General features: G+C 50.8%; 1 non-coding gene across 1 annotated transcript in view; it reads left to right on the top strand.

The window, feature by feature from the left end:
* Positions 1-152, top strand: part of LOC143187902 (5.8S ribosomal RNA) — a 155-nt gene extending 3 nt beyond the window's left edge. Inside the window, exon 1 of the ribosomal RNA XR_013003357.1 lies at positions 1-152. This exon is cut by the window's left edge and continues 3 nt beyond it. This is a non-coding gene — a ribosomal RNA (5.8S ribosomal RNA).
* The last annotated feature ends 16087 nt before the right edge of the window (positions 153-16239 follow it).

Below are 16239 nucleotides of genomic sequence, written 5' to 3'. Positions count from 1 at the left end.
CCTGAACGGTGGATCACTTGGCTCGTGGGTCGATGAAGAACGCAGCTAATTGCGCGTCAACGTGTGAACTGCAGGACACATGAACATCGACATTTCGAACGCACATTGCGGTCCACGGATACAATTCCTGGACCACGCCTGGCTGAGGGTCGTTCACGTAACCTTAAGACTGCTTACGTTGGCATCTCGGTGTCACGTACGAGCGATTGTTGGACCGTTCGTCGGCGTTTGCCGCGGTCGCACGAAAACAAGCGAGAATACGCTCTAGACGTCATGGAGGGAAGAAGGTTGTGTGTACACGGCAGATGACTGGAGACATCGTCGTCATCGTCGTTGCTTTGTCGTTCCGGACTTGCGTGAGTGCTACTTTTCACACGGCGTCGTGAGTCGCTTAATTTGTCGACCGCCCGTGCGTGTATGTGCACCGCTCCGGACGCAAGCGCGCGGACGTACGATCATCGACCAGCCTCCGTGTCTCGCCAGATACCCTCGTGATTGTTAACAGACAGCGTTCGCTTTTCGTGCGAGTTTTCATCCGCGCTCCCGACGTAGTCTGAAATGATGCGTGTAAGAAAGAGGCGTGCGTAACCCGCAACGACACACAAGAGAGTTTGTCGTGAGACTACAGAGAAGGACAATGAAAGGGTGTGCGAGTGAGCATGAACACGAGATCGCGTATACCCCACCCGTGTAGTGTGGTGAAGAAATGTATGACGAGAAACAGAGCCCCAGGGATTCTAGAGGGATCGTCTTGTTGCAGGAACAACGCGAAAAGGAGGCACTCATTCGTCGAAACGATGAAGTTCCGGGATGCATCTTCCCCGGCCACGTTTCGGTCGAGTCGTTTGTGGCTCCGTGAATGTGTTGTGCTGTACTACAACTTGTTTCTGTATCCTGAATCCTCTTTGGCGAGGCTTACACAGCCGCCATATATATGACTCATCACATAGGGATGACTTCTCTCCTAGAAGGAGGAGGTGGAAAGGTAGCAGCGTCCGGTCGCCCCATGTCTTCGCGTTAGTCGATCGCCGAGAGAGACCGCGCGTCAAGTCCGGTCGTCCAGTCCACGAAAGCTATACAAAAAGCAAGCGGACGGGCGTTAAACCATACCGGCAGTCGCCTGGCGAGAGTCTCTCTCCTTTAGATCGAATTAAACGAGACGCGAAGATGCTTTGGTGTGGCGCATTAAGGACGATGTGACTTACTCTCCGCTGATCACTTCTGGCGAATGACGAGGAGCTTCCTTACCTTTGGAAACGCTGCTGTTGCGTTACGACAACATATTCCGAAGGCACACGGCGAAGTTGGGACGACGCATCGAACATGATCTCAAGTCTCTCTCTCATTTCCCATTTCTCGTAACATTCGTTCACACACTCTGCCTGGTCCGCTTCTCTCGGTTGTGTGCCCCCGTTGTACGAGGATTACGCCACAGCTTCTTTCGTCATTTTTACACATATATAAAATATATCACTCTACGTGTGTGATATATATTTAACACGTATACGACGACCTCAGAGTAGGCGAGATTACCCGCTGAATTTAAGCATATTACTAAGCGGAGGAAAAGAAACTAACAAGGATTTCCTTAGTAGCGGCGAGCGAACAGGAAAGAGCCCAGCACTGAATCCCGCGGTACTGCCGCAGGGAAATGTAGTGTTCGGGAGGATCCGTTTATCCCGTGACGTTGCATCGCGTCCAAGTCCATCTTGAATGGGGCCATTTACCCATAGAGGGTGCCAGGCCCGTAGCGACCGGTGCGCGTCTCGGGAGGGTCTCTCCTTAGAGTCGGGTTGCTTGAGAATGCAGCCCTAAGTGGGTGGTAAACTCCATCTAAGGCTAAATACAACCACGAGACCGATAGCGAACAAGTACCGTGAGGGAAAGTTGAAAAGAACTTTGAAGAGAGAGTTCAAGAGTACGCGAAACCGTTCAGGGGTAAACCTGAGAAACCCAAAAGTTCGAAAGGGGAGATTCATCGTCGACAAATGCTGGCTCCCGTTGGTGCGCGAAACCCCGAAAGGGGTGTCCGACGCTTTTCCGCAAGGAGGGCGCACGGATGTTACGGCCAACGGCGAACGTTCCGGCTACGTAGACGTGCACTTCTCCCCTAGTAGGACGTCGCGACCCGTTGCGTGTCGGTCTACGGCCCGGGCGGTTAGACCGTTGCGTCGCCTTGTGCGTGCGCGACGGACCCTCGGTGACCCGACCGGCTGCGCGACGGTGTTCCCCAGATGGTATCGGGCCGCAACCAGTCTTCTCATTCGAACGGTGCGTCAGGCCCGCCGCAAGCTCGGTCAGCTTTGTTTGCCCTGTGGTACGGACGTCTTTCCCGTTCACGGGCCTGGCCAGCTGTTAGCCGGCGGAGCCCTCGGACTGGCCAAGCTTTGAATTACCTGTCGGCGGCGCTATTGCTTTGGGTACTCTCAGGACCCGTCTTGAAACACGGACCAAGGAGCCTAACATGTGCGCGAGTCATTGGGATGAGTAAACCTAAAGGCGAAATGAAAGTGAAGGTCGTCCTTTGCGTCGGCCGAGGGAGGATGGGCGCTGCATAGTGCTCCGCACTCCCGGGGCGTCTCGTTCTCATTGCGAGAAGAGGCGCACCTAGAGCGTACACGTTGGTACCCGAAAGATGGTGAACTATGCCTGGTCAGGACGAAGTCAGGGGAAACCCTGATGGAGGTCCGTAGCGATTCTGACGTGCAAATCGATCGCTGGAACTAGGTATAGGGGCGAAAGACTAATCGAACCATCTAGTAGCTGGTTCCCTCCGAAGTTTCCCTCAGGATAGCTGGCACTCACTCCTCCGTTCCTTCGGGGACGCGTGCGAGTCTCATCTGGTAAAGCGAATGATTAGAGGCCTTGGGGCCGAAACGACCTCAACCTATTCTCAAACTTTAAATGGGTGAGATCTCTGGCTTGCTTGGTTCATTGAAGCCACGAGATTTCGGATTAGAGTGCCAAGTGGGCCAATTTTGGTAAGCAGAACTGGCGCTGTGGGATGAACCAAACGCAGAGTTAAGGCGCCTAAGTCGACGTTTATGGGATACCATGAAAGGCGTTGGTTGCTTAAGACAGCAGGACGGTGGCCATGGAAGTCGGAATCCGCTAAGGAGTGTGTAACAACTCACCTGCCGAAGCAACTAGCCCTGAAAATGGATGGCGCTGAAGCGTCGCGCCTATACTCTGCCGTCAGCGGCAAGTGGGGAGGGACGGTGCCATTACTGGTGACCGTCCTCCATGAAGCCCTGACGAGTAGGAGGGTCGCGGCGGTGTGCGCAGAAGGGTCTGGGCGTGAGCCTGCCTGGAGCCGCCGTCGGTGCAGATCTTGGTGGTAGTAGCAAATACTCTAGCGAGACCCTGGAGGACTGACGTGGAGAAGGGTTTCGTGTGAACAGCCGTTGCACACGAGTCAGTCGATCCTAAGCCCTAAGAGAAATCCTATGCAAATGTGGTGTCCTAAAATCAATGTCTGCAAACATATTATTATACAAAGAGATAAATTGAAAGATAAAAAAAGAGACATACACACATTGGGCGAAAGGGAATCCGGTTGCTATTCCGGAACCCGGCAGCGGAACCGTTTAACATCCGGGCCCTCATTGAGTGTTCGTCGGGGTAACCCAAAATGACCTGGAGAAGCCGTCGGGAGATCTGGGAAGAGTTTTCTTTTCTGTATAAGCGTTCGAGTTCCCTGGAAACTTCTAGCAAGGAGATAGGGTTCGGAACGCGAAGAGCACCGCAGTTGCTGCGGTGTCTGGATATTCCCCTCGGACCTTGAAAATCCAGGAGAGGGCCACGTGGAGGTGTCGCGCCGGTTCGTACCCATATCCGCAGCAGGTCTCCAAGGTCAAGAGCCTCTAGTCGATAGATTAATGTAGGTAAGGGAAGTCGGCAAATTGGATCCGTAACTTCGGAATAAGGATTGGCTCTGAGGAGCGGGGCGTGTCGGGCTTGGTCGGGAAGCGGGTCTGGCTGACGTGCCGGGCCTGGGCGAGGTGAAGGGTCTTAGACTTCGGTCGACGTCCTGGGATCCGAACTCGGTCCCGTGCCTTGGCCTCCCGCGGATCTTCCTTGCTGCGAGGCTTCCGCGTCGGTTCAGCCGTCGCGTGTCGTTTCTTCGGCCGCCATTCAACGCTCGGCTCAGAACTGGCACGGACCAGGGGAATCCGACTGTCTAATTAAAACAAAGCATTGCGATGGCCCCCGCGGGTGTTGACGCAATGTGATTTCTGCCCAGTGCTCTGAATGTCAACGTGAAGAAATTCAAAAAAGCGCGGGTAAACGGCGGGAGTAACTATGACTCTCTTAAGGATCGACGCATAAGAGTTACCGTGAAGGAAATACTCCATCTACCACAGTCAACTACGAATGGCATAATTTACGCCGGAAAGAAGGACGGTGGACTCGGCTTCCCTAAGCTCGAGATTATTACGGTGTCCGCCACTTTAAAAGCAGGAGTGAGGCTTCGGAATAGTAGTGATCCGGCTATTAAATCGGTCCTCGGTAAAGGCTCGAGGCTAGATAAAAGAATGAGCAACTTAGCTAGACAAAATAAACTAACAATGACAAAATTGGTAACGAGTGGCTCTACAGACCACACCTATTAAAGCCCTCTCGCTTCATTACTGCACTTAAAATGCGGGCAAATGTAGCCGAAGATAAGGTCTCAATTAACAGGGCGAGAAAAGATAACCTTGTGATGTGTAGGCACTGCAAAAGCCTCCCGGAAACCCTAGGACACATTGTAGGCCAATGCGTTTATTCGAAAGGTTTAATCATCAAGCGGCACGATGAGATTGTCCGGGTGGTGCAAGATGCAGTGCTCAAGAAGAATAAGGAGGCAGCAGTCACTAGGGAGCCTATGCTGTATTGCCCTGGAGTTGGTAATCTCAAACCAGACCTGATAATACATAATCCGGGAAGGGTCTCCGTGGTAGACATCACTGTCTGCTACGAAGATGGAGATGCGCTAGCGAAAGGTAGGCAAGCTAAACTTGACAAATACAGCCAACTGTTGCCCGAATTAAAAAGAGACCTCCAAGTGGAGGCTGCAGAGGTGCTACCTATTGTGATCGGCGCCAGAGGAGCAATGCCTAAAGATACAATTAAGTCCCTGCAATCACTTAATATAAAAGGCCGAGGCACCTTGCGAACACTGGCGCTATCAGCTTTAAGGAGCACCCTTGAGATTTATAATCTATTCATGGATTATAATGCTCCCATTATGACACATGGCCGGGATACAGTCCTCCCCTTCTTCGAGGAACCCCCGTAGTAAGGCCTGATATTATTTTTTTAATAAGTTTTAGTGTATTGTTTACTCTTAATAACATATCTGTTTATTTAGTAATGCTTTATATCTACTTATACATTAATTTACATGTGTGTTGTGTCTTTGTCTAACCTATGTGTATTTTAACCTATTATATTCTATACTTAACCTATCTATAATTAAAATTTATTTTATCTTCAGAGGATTGCTTGCTTGGCGCATCACGACAATAGTCCATTACGGTATTCTATGCATGCTATCTTACATTATGACTATAACTAGAACTAATAAACTATAACTATGGATATTTTATACTTTTTTACCTCACATTTACTACTTTTCCTTTTGTTTCGGTTTATTTTCCTTTGTTTTGTTTTATCTCTTGTACATCAATAGTTTTGACTTGCATGCTTTGTTTTAATAGTATAACTCACTGACCCATATCCTTTTTTTACCTCAATCAACTGGCTGTGCCGCCGAACGACAGTGCTTTATGGAGGCCCTATGCACCTCCATATACGAGGCCATTTACACCTCGACAGAGAGGCCCGCCTTTACTTAATTCTTTGACTATACCGTAGTGGATGAATCACTAATAAGTAGGATACCGTGCTATAATGCCATCGACGCTGCGGCATTGATCCACCCAATGCTGCAGTTGGAAGCATATACTCCCATATGCTGATAAAAGAAAGATGAAGGCCGAGGAGCAAACGACAAATGGAAATAGTAGCTTAAAGAATCTCGTTAATATTTTAACTAATGTGTCTGTGTTGTTTTATCCCTTTTACCTTTTATTTTATTAGTTTTTTTTTAATTGTTGGGGCAACCTGTTGCGAAGAAGAGAAATAAACATAACCTAATAGAAATCTCAAGCCAGGTCCTGTTGTTTACGGTCACCGCGCGACAAGGAAGCGGAAAGACATACTTTCAAACATAAGAAAAAGTATGAGAACAATAGCCAAATGCCTCGTCATCTAATTAGTGACGCGCATGAATGGATTAACGAGATTCCCTCTGTCCCTATCTACTTCCCTCAGGGGCTGCAGCTTGCTGCAGTACGGGATTTGGCGATCCCGAGGTGCCCGAGCTCCATACCGTAAACCCCTGGCGTCGCAACGACCCATCGGGACTTGTCCCGGTGGTACGTGGCGTCAGTGGGAGCGGGGGTCTTGCCTTAACCGGCCGGACCGCGAGGAGATAAACCTCTATAATAAATCCCTAACCCTAAGCTATGGCGCGCGGTGATGGGGTACGCGTCTCGCTTGCCGAACGCGTGGCTGGTGGGAGCACCGGTCGTTAGCGGCCAACCTCGGGATACCTGGCGACCTCCTGAGTGAATGAGCCTTCTCCCCGGAAAGGGCGTCACCCGGGGAGTGACGTGTGGATCGTCCCTGCTCGTGGGAACTTTATGGAGCAACAAAAGAAACCTGGGGATGGGGGGGGGGGTACTAGTCGAGGAGCTGTAGCGAGGCATGGGCGAAGCCTCAGCGTGGGTAAGAGGCAGCGTACGGGTGAAGGTGGGACTGAGTATGATAGTGATGACGATGTGAGTGTGTTACGTGAGATTGGTATGAAAGTGAGGAAGCACGTGTTCAATGAAGCGAGTCGTGTGACCAAGTCGTCGAGTGAATTTTTATTAGGATGTGTGAGTGAGTATGAAGAGTTGTTCATGAATCTGTTGCGAAAGAATGAGCGATTGGAAGGACGTTTGGAAGAGTGTGAGAAGAGAATTGTGCAAACGATGCGTGCGAGTAGTCCGGGTATTAGTTATGCGAGAATGGCTGCTGAGAGTTCGAGGCGTACGGTGGATGAGAGTACGAGTGCTAGTGGGACTGCGAGCCCGAGTGTGAGTATGAGAATGACTGAGACACCGAGAGCGAAGGCATATGCTGTGGTTGTGAAAGCGAAGGATGACAGTAGTAAGATGACGAGTGAGCAGGTGAAAGAGAAAGTGATGCGTGAAGTGAGTGGAATCTTGAATGTACGTGTGAAAGCAGTGCGGAAAACAAGGAGTGGTGGTGTAGCGATTGAAGCTGCGGGTGTGAAAGATTTGTTGGCGTTGCGTGGATGTAAGAAATTTGATGAAATTGGATTGAAGGTCGAAGCGCCGAAAAAGATAGGTCCTAAGTTGATTGTGTTTGATGTGCCGAATGAGATGACGAGTGAAGAGTTTCTGACTGAGTTGTATGTGAAGAATGTAAAGTCAGCGACTGCGTGTGTGCCTGAGAGTGAGTTCAGAAGTAGAGTGAGAGTTGTGACGCGAATGAACAGAAAGGGTATGGATGTGGGGAATGTTGTGATAGAAGTGAACAAAGCTGTGCGAGATATTATAATGACAGAGGAAAGAGTATATGTCAAGTGGAGAGCGTGCAAAGTGCGTGACTTTGTAAGTGTGTTGAGGTGTCATAAGTGTTATGCCTTTGGGCACATGATGCGTGAGTGTCCAGTGAAGGAGCGCCTGTGCCAGAAGTGTGGTGAGAGTGGGCATTTGAGGAATGACTGCAAGAGTGAACGTGAGAGTTGTAGGAACTGCAGAATGAAAGGTTGTAAAAGTGACCACCCGGTTCTGTCCGTTGAATGTCCGGAGTATGTGAGGATGCTTGTACGTGAGAAGATGCGAATAAGTGATGACTAGTAGACGTTTACGTGTGTTACAGTGTAATTGTCAGCGAGCGTATGCGGTTATGTGTGATTTGGGTGGTGTGATGAGTCAGCATGGTGTGAATGTAGCGCTGCTGCAGGAGCCGTATGTAGCGAATGGAGGTGTGAGAGGTCTACCGGCTGGATGGGATGTGTATGTATGTGAGAGTGAAACTGTCAAGGCGGCTGTGGTGGTGCGGGATGTATGTGTAGAATCAATGTGTGTACGTGAGTGTACTGATGAGTATGGAGTGTGTGTGTGGTTGAAGGGAGACTTTGGCGAGATGTATGTGGTCTCCATGTACTGTCGGTATGGCCGAGACATTGAGCCGTACTTGACGTATATGGAGAGAGTGAGAGCGTGTACGACTGGAAAACGAGTGTTGATTGGTATGGATGCGAATGCGGTCTCCCCCCTGTGGTATAGCAAGGGGCGGGGCCGCAGCAGAGAGAATGAGATGCGTGGGAGAATACTTGAGGAGTGGATCTTGGCGAATGGTATGTGTGTATTAAACGAACCGAGTGAATATTATACGTTTTCGGGAATGAGAGGGGAGAGCGATATCGATGTGACGTTGGTGAATGAGGAATACGCTGGGTGTCGGTATGAGTGGGAAATCAAGCATGATTGGGGTATAAGTGATCACAATATTATTGTGATTGATATGTTGTGTAAAGTGAATGATGAAGGAGCCAGTGTTGAGTATAAGAGATGGTCGTGTAAGGATGCGGACTGGGAGGAGTATGAGAATGATTTGAGAGAATGTGCTAGTATGCATGAAGTGGATTTTGACGGAGTGAATGCGAACAGTATGCTTGAGAGTGTGATGTCGTGGATCCAGGTTGTGAATGAGAGACGTTTGAGGGAAATAAAGCGAGTGAATGTTAAGAGAATTGCGTGGTGGACGTCTGAGTTGAGTAAGCTGAAGAGAAAGGTGAGAAAGTGTAGAAGAGAGTGGCAGAGAGCGCGAAAGAGGAATGGTGAGAATGAAGATGAGAGAAAAGTAGAATACAAGAGATTGCTGAATGTGTATAAAAGAGAGATGTGGAGAGTGAAAGAAGAGAGTTGGAGGGATTTCGTCGGTCTCTCTTCCAATCTGGATCCCTGGGGGCCTGTGTACAAGATATGTCGCGGTATGACTGGTAGAGAGAGATTGAGTTCGATGAAAGTGGATGGTGTGGCAACGCGTGGATGGAGAGAGTGTGCGAATGTGCTTATGGAACGGTTCTTCCCAGAGTCGCGAATGAGTGATATAGAACGAGTGCGTGTGGAGAATGATGCGAGTGTAAGAGAATTTGAATGGAGTGAAGTGGAGGATGCGGTAGAAAGGATGAAATTGCGTAAGGCACCTGGTTTGGATGGAGTGAATGCCGAGATGCTGCGAGTGATATGGCGAGCGATTCCGGAATGTTTGAAGAGATTGTATGATGTGTGCTTGAGTACGGCGTGTTTTCCGAGTGAGTGGAAGAAGGCGAGTGTGGTTGTGCTGCTGAAGTCTCCCGAGAAAGTGCGGTCGGACCCTGCGTCCTATAGACCGATTTGCTTGCTGTCTGTGCTTGGAAAAGTGTTGGAGCGAATGATGGTGTGTCGATTGGAGCGAAAGGTGGGTGAACGAATGTGTGACGAGCAGCATGGGTTCCGAAAGGGTAGATCGACTGAAAGTGCGTGGATGTGTGTGAAGAAGTATGTGCATGAGAGTGAACGTAAGTATGTTTTAGGTGTGTTTGTTGATTTTAAAGGTGCGTTTGATAATTTAGAGTGGGTTCGTGTGATTGAAAAATTAACCGAGGTTGGATGTGAGGAAATTGGTCTGTGGAGAGATTATTTCAGCGGTAGGCGTGCGTGTTTGATTGGCGTGAATGATATAGTATGGAAGGATGTCGAGCGTGGTTGTCCGCAGGGGTCCATCTGCGGACCTTATGTGTGGATTCTGATGATGGATGGGCTCCTGCGGGACCTCAAACAGTGTGGATGTAAATGTGTTGCGTATGCTGATGATTTGTTACTGATGATTGAAGGACGAAGCCGGGTGGAACTGGAGCGAAAGGGAACCGATTGGATGAACGTTGTGTGTGAGTGGGGTGCGAAGGTGGGAGTGAGTGTGTCTGAGAGTAAAACTGTTGCGATGTTTTTGAAAGGCAGTATGGCTGGCACAAGGCGACCGAATGTCCGTATGAATGATAAGTTGATTCTGTATGTGGAGCGTGTCAAATATTTGGGTATATGGGTGAGTGAGAGAATGAATTTTAAAGTGCATCTGGAGTATTTGCGTGAGAAAATTATGAATGTTGTGGGTATGATGAGGCGTGTGTTACGACGTGAATGGGGTATGCGAAAACGTGCTGTGCGCTTGTTGTACAAGGGTCTGTTCGTAGCGTGTGTGATGTATGGAGCGAGTGTGTGGTATGAGATAATGGAGTTTGCATATGCGCGTGAATTGATGAATCGATGTCAACGAATGGTATTGTATGCGTGTATATGTGTGTGTCGAACTGTTTCGACAGAGGCGATGCAAGTGTTGATGGGTGCTTTGCCTTGGGACCTAGAGTGCGTGAGAAGAGGTGTGAATTATAAGATCAAGAATGGTGTGATCTTGAGCGAGAGTGATGTAATTAGTAGTATGGATGTTCAAGGCAGGAGTGTGGATGAGTGCGTGAGGTTAGTAAATGAAAGAGTGTATGAGCGATGGCAAGTGAGATGGAATGAAAGTGTGAATGGAAGAGTGACGTATGAATACATTCGGGATGTAAGGTTTGCTGAGAGAAATGTGTGTTTTGATCCGGGACTGCACGTATGTTATTTGTTGACAGGGCATGGCAGTTTGAATGCGTTTTTGTATAAACGTGGTTTGAGTGAAAGTGAGCGGTGCGACTGCGGTGCTGAGCGGGAGGATTGGAAGCATGTTTTGGTTGAATGTCCACTGTATGATGAAGTGAGAAACCTGGGTGAGTGTGGCGTGACTGTGTGTGATGATGGGAGTGTGGACGTGAGTGGTGTGTTGGAGTGCAAGGAAAAGTATGAATGTTTTAGTAAATATGCTGTGTGTGTGTTCAAGAAGCGAATGATGCGTGGATCAGCGTGAAAGAAATGGGGTGTGCCGAGGTTACGCAGGGGGGATACCGCAGGCCAAAGACCTATGGGTCGATTCCTCTATGGGTCCCTTGGAGGGTAGCGTCTCCACGTACCCGAAGCGCTGGCCGACCAGTGCCGCAAGCGGTAGGGCTTGCAAACTGGTAGTAGCCCTGGCTACGAAGATCCGACCAGTGATCCAAACTGGTACCGCGGGGACCGGGGGCCCACCGGGGTTTCGGCCTCGGGCCCGGTCATGGGTAGGACCATCGCGGGGGCAGTGGTTGAAAGCCGCATGCTGGCTAGGGGCTGAAACAGCCCCGACGGGTGAGCTGCGTTACAGCTCGGGTACCGGACTGCATATCCGGTAGAGCGTGGAAAGTCGCTCGGCCCCACCAGTGGTCTGCCGCGAGGACCTACAGCCTCGCGGCGTACTGGTAGTTGCGGGATCCCCCGCAACGCGCTGATTGGGCGTATCCCAATCCCGCGCCCATGGGGGCCGTGTGGATAAGCCGTAGGGCAGGTGCCGCACGTTAAATCAATCGGACTTTCTGTCCCTATCTACTAGTAAAGATATACGGGAAGAGTGTGGCTCAGAGGAAAACCGTAAGGTACCTCGGAGTTCACATTGACGAAAGATTGGGAATTAATTCCCATGTCCAACATCTGAGTGCCAAAACTGTGATGACGTTTAATACGCTATCGCAGATAGCCCGTTCGAACTGGGGATTGGGACATCGGGCCATGAGTACTTTGTACAAAGGCTTGTTTGTTCCGATCGTAACGTATGCAGCCGCTGGCTGGGCAGACCTTCTCGGGAAAACGGCGGTCGCTAGACTTGCACGAGCTCAGAGACAGGTTTTGCTAAGGGTCACCAAGGCCTACCGTACGGTATCTACCGACGCGATCACTGTGATCGCGGGAGTGTTACCGGTGGACTTGGCAATAGCGGAACGTGTGTGCGCTTACAAAGCTCGAAGGCAAAGAGACATTACAATTGGAGAAGTTCACATCAGTCACACTGATCTAGTCTCCGGGACTATCTCGAAGACCGAAGCACTAGCTGAGGTCAGAAGAGAAGTTCTGGCAATGTGGCAAACGAGGTGGTCGTCGTCAACGAAGGGCAGAACTACGTTCCGCTTCGTCCGCGACGTATCAGACCGCCTTAAGACGCGCTGGTTGGCTGTCGATCATTATGTGGCACAATTCCTAAGCGGACACGGAGACTTCCGTGGTAAGCTGAAGGAATTCAACTTGGTTCCGGACGAGAGATGCGAGTGTGGGGAAGCGGAAACGTCGACCCGTGTTCTATTCGACTGTCCGAGGCACAGTGAAGCGCGGGAACTCCTAAAGCGAGCAGCCAACTCCGAACGCCTAGTGTGGCCGGTGGAGGAAGCTGACCTCGTTTCGAACGAACATCTATTTAAGGAGTTCCGGAAGTTCGCTTCTACTGTGCTAAAAGCCAAGGCAATTCGAACGCAAGACGCCACTTAATAAGACAACTAACATCGCCAATTCGAACGTCGTAGCGGTCGGATGTCTGAGAAATCGGACAACCGGCTCCTCGGGTCAGGAAAAAGCCCCTCTCGTCTTTGACGGGAGTTCCTGAGTGGGTTTGGACACGAGGTGGCAGTCGGTGGAGTGATGGAAGTAGATGCCCGTACATCTGGCGAAGGTATGCGAAGCCTGTATGACCAAAAATACTGGTCGAGGAAAGGCGCGCCCCTCTTATGGAGGGCCACTCGAACGCACAAACTACCTGTCCCTATCTACTAGTCTCTACCTGATCGCCGAGGCGAACGGACGTACGCTCGCCGCTCCGCTCCGTACCTGACCCGACCCATGCGGTCGGTATAGCCAGTGAGGAGTACCCGTAGCGATACAAGGGAGATTTTTGTAAAGTAAATGCAGAACTTTGAGTGAAGTGACTTGTGGAGTTGAGGACAAAGAGTTGTGTGCAGTTAAACTGTGATTCAGACGACGAGTATTACGGACGATCGGACATAAAGTTCTAAAGGGACGCCAGTGAAGACAAAACGTCGACATTTATTCCCCTACCGTAGGGAATACCGACGTTTCCTCGCGGCCCCGAACTGAGATCAGTAACAGAAACCGTCTGACAAAGCGTTAGTGAGATTAGACTCAAATTGTGAGAGTTACGAACACATAAACTCTCGCGACGCGAAGTGACGCCGCCGCCCGCCATCTTGAAGTGCCGTGCCGCGTCGTCGCGTACGCTCTGCAGTGGCAACCAAGCGGAGATAATCGACGCTAAGTTCAACCTGGAAATTCCAGAGCGTTCTACCAGAATAATTCAGTAGACCAGCAGCCCAAAAGTATATCGTGTTCTACACTACACGAATCTACTGGGTATAAAGGACAGGAAGGAAGGAAGGAAGGAAGGAAGAACTGCTCGGAGCACAGGACATCAGTGTGCTCCGAAAGCTGAGACTTGGCAACCCCGCCGCCATAGAGAGCTGCCGGCGAGACACGGAGACGCACGGGGAAAACCCAGGGTACGCCTGACGTGGGAAAACCCAGACTCGCTCGGCCTGGGAAAAACCCAGGCGTCGCCACGCACGGGAAAACCCAGACAGCGCCGGAGTGGGGAAACCCCAAAATAACCGCGGCCATCTTCAACCTGCGGCCGCTCGAGAAATAAACATGGCGCCCCCGGCGCCGACGACTTCGACCAAGACGCTCAGGACGCACAACACCGCCAAGCCCTTGGTACCGGCACTGAAAACACCTGAAAGCAAGGTGCCGACAAACAAGAGGAAAGCTAGTGTCACACCGGAAAAGGAGTCACCGACGCAAAAGGACGACAAGAGGCTGAGGACGGACACATCGATGGAGGAGCAGTCAACGGCGGATATGAAACACGCCGCCAGCGACATCGAGGACCGTCTGATCGCGTACTGTGCGGACCCGAAGAAGAAAGTTAACAGGGAGCAGGCAACCGCTGTCATGCGGTTCTTCAAGGAGATGAGGGAGCTCGTAGAGGAACTCACCATAAGGAACAGTTTCCTCGAGGGAAGAATCGAGCAGGCGACCACCCACTCTAAGAAGTCCGAGGCGGCCCTAAACGGCGCGGTCCAGAAGTCGCTGTTAGCAAGCAGATGCCTGGAACGTGTCGTCAAAAAAGCCGATGTGCCGAAGCCTCTCACATACGCTGAGAGAGTGATGATGCCATCGGGAAAGGTTGCGTCAACAGCGGTGGCACCCCCAAAAAATGTAGCTGTCATATTCCCGGACAGCGAGGCAGGAGAAATTAGGACCAGTGAGGAGGCGCGACATGCCGTATTCACACTCGTCAACCCCAAGAAACGAGGCATGCAGGTCAAGGCCGTACGCAAAATCCACGGAAACGGTATCGCCGTAGAGACAACCACCGCGGAGGCCCTTAAGGAACTCACAGAGAACCCGAAGCTCAAAGCTGCGGGCCTCAAAGTCGCTGCCAGGGAAATGAGGAAACCAAGGATGATAGTCTTCGACGTCCCGCGCGAGCTGTCGGAAACGGAGATACAAAACTGCCTCAAAAAGCAAAACAGTACGGTTCTAGGCAACGAAGAAGCAGAAGCAGTGAAACTCTGCTTTAGAACTGGCAGAAAAGACGGAGACGAGACAAACTGGGTCGTCGAGGTGTCGCCAGCAATGAGACTCAGAATGCTGGAAGCACACAAGCTTTTCCTTGGCTGGAACGCCTGTAAGGTGCGGGATTTCCTGGCCGTGAGTAGATGCTTCAAGTGCCAGGCCTTCGGACACATTGCGAAGCACTGCAAACAAGGACAAGAAGTTTGTGGGCACTGTGCTGAGGAAGGGCATGGAGTAAAATCATGCCCAAAGTCAAAGAATCCTGCGGTGTGCGTAAACTGCAGACGATTCGGGAAGAAGGGAGACCACGCCGCATCCAGCGCGGCATGTCCAGTACAGAAGCAAGCCATAGAGAAGTCCGTAAAAAACACCAACTATGGATACTAAACCCAGGCACGGAAAACGACGCGGAATCACGATACTGCAGCTCAACATGCAGAGATCGAAGACAGTGCCCCATGAGGTCAGGTCGAAAATGGAACAAACTGACGCGGACATCCTCTTAATGCAGGAGCCGTATAGTTTCCAGGGAACTATTCCAGGATTCAGCAGCGGGACCATCACAGTCTCACGTGGCTGTAGAGACACACCACCGCTCGCAGCAGTGGCCATACGGAACAGGCAGCTCTCCGTTCTCGAAGTTGCAGAATTCTGCACAACAAACTGCGTATGCGTGCGAATCTCCGACGGATCCATCGAACTCTATCTCGTAAGCCAGTATTTCCCTCCATCCGAGGAAATTGAAATCGGACTCGCTCACCTTGACAGGATACTGTCAACCTTCCGCGGGAAGTCTATGATCATAGGAGCAGACGCAAACGCAAAATCACACGTCTGGAACAGCAAAAAGACTGATGAACGAGGAGAACTTTTGGAGCAGCTAATCGCACAGCATGAACTAATAGTTCTTAACAAGACTGGGTTCCCGGCCACTTTTGAGACCACCCGCGGCTCGTCAAACATTGACGTTACGCTTGCGAATTGGAAAGCCATACCACTCGTACACGGCTGGAAAGTGTGCGAGGACGGTACTTCCAGCGACCACAGAATCCTGGAAACGAGACTTGACCTCGGCGACGGGAGACGACCTCCGCCACCCTTGAAGGCGAGATACAACACAAGGAAAGCAAACTGGGACAAGTTCCAAAGGATACTCCTGGAGAGGAAACCAGCTCTCAGGGGCCTACCTTTGGACGCCAGCGAAGACGTCGAAACACTCGCCGAACATACCGAGCGAGCCATAATAGACGCGTGCGAGGCGGCTATTCCCAGAAAGCAATGGCACCAAAAGTCCGTACCGTGGTGGACAGCGGAGCTGACAAGGACGAAAAGGGCAGTGTATAAGGCAAGAAGGATATACCAGCAGACGCAAGACCTGTCTATGAGGGAAGAGCGGAAACTGGAGTACCGACGACTCAGGAGAGCGTACACGAAGAAAGTAGCAAGCGAAAAGAACAAAAGCTGGCGAAACTTCGTAACAGTGAAAGGGAATAAAGAGCCATGGGGCGTACCAACCAAAACCACGCTAGGCAAACTCAGAAAAGAGGAAGCCACGTCAACCATAAGGCTTCCGCACGGCGGATACACAACAAACTGGGAAAACACCGCCAAGGAAATGCTCCGGGTTCTCGTACCGGACGATGACCCCACCACA

Source organism: Calliopsis andreniformis, unplaced genomic scaffold (assembly GCF_051401765.1).
Source record: "Calliopsis andreniformis isolate RMS-2024a unplaced genomic scaffold, iyCalAndr_principal scaffold0401, whole genome shotgun sequence".
NCBI lineage: Eukaryota > Metazoa > Arthropoda > Insecta > Hymenoptera > Andrenidae > Calliopsis > Calliopsis andreniformis.
The sequence above is the reverse complement of the archived record's forward strand: the minus strand, read 5'-3'. Positions and strand labels throughout refer to the sequence as shown.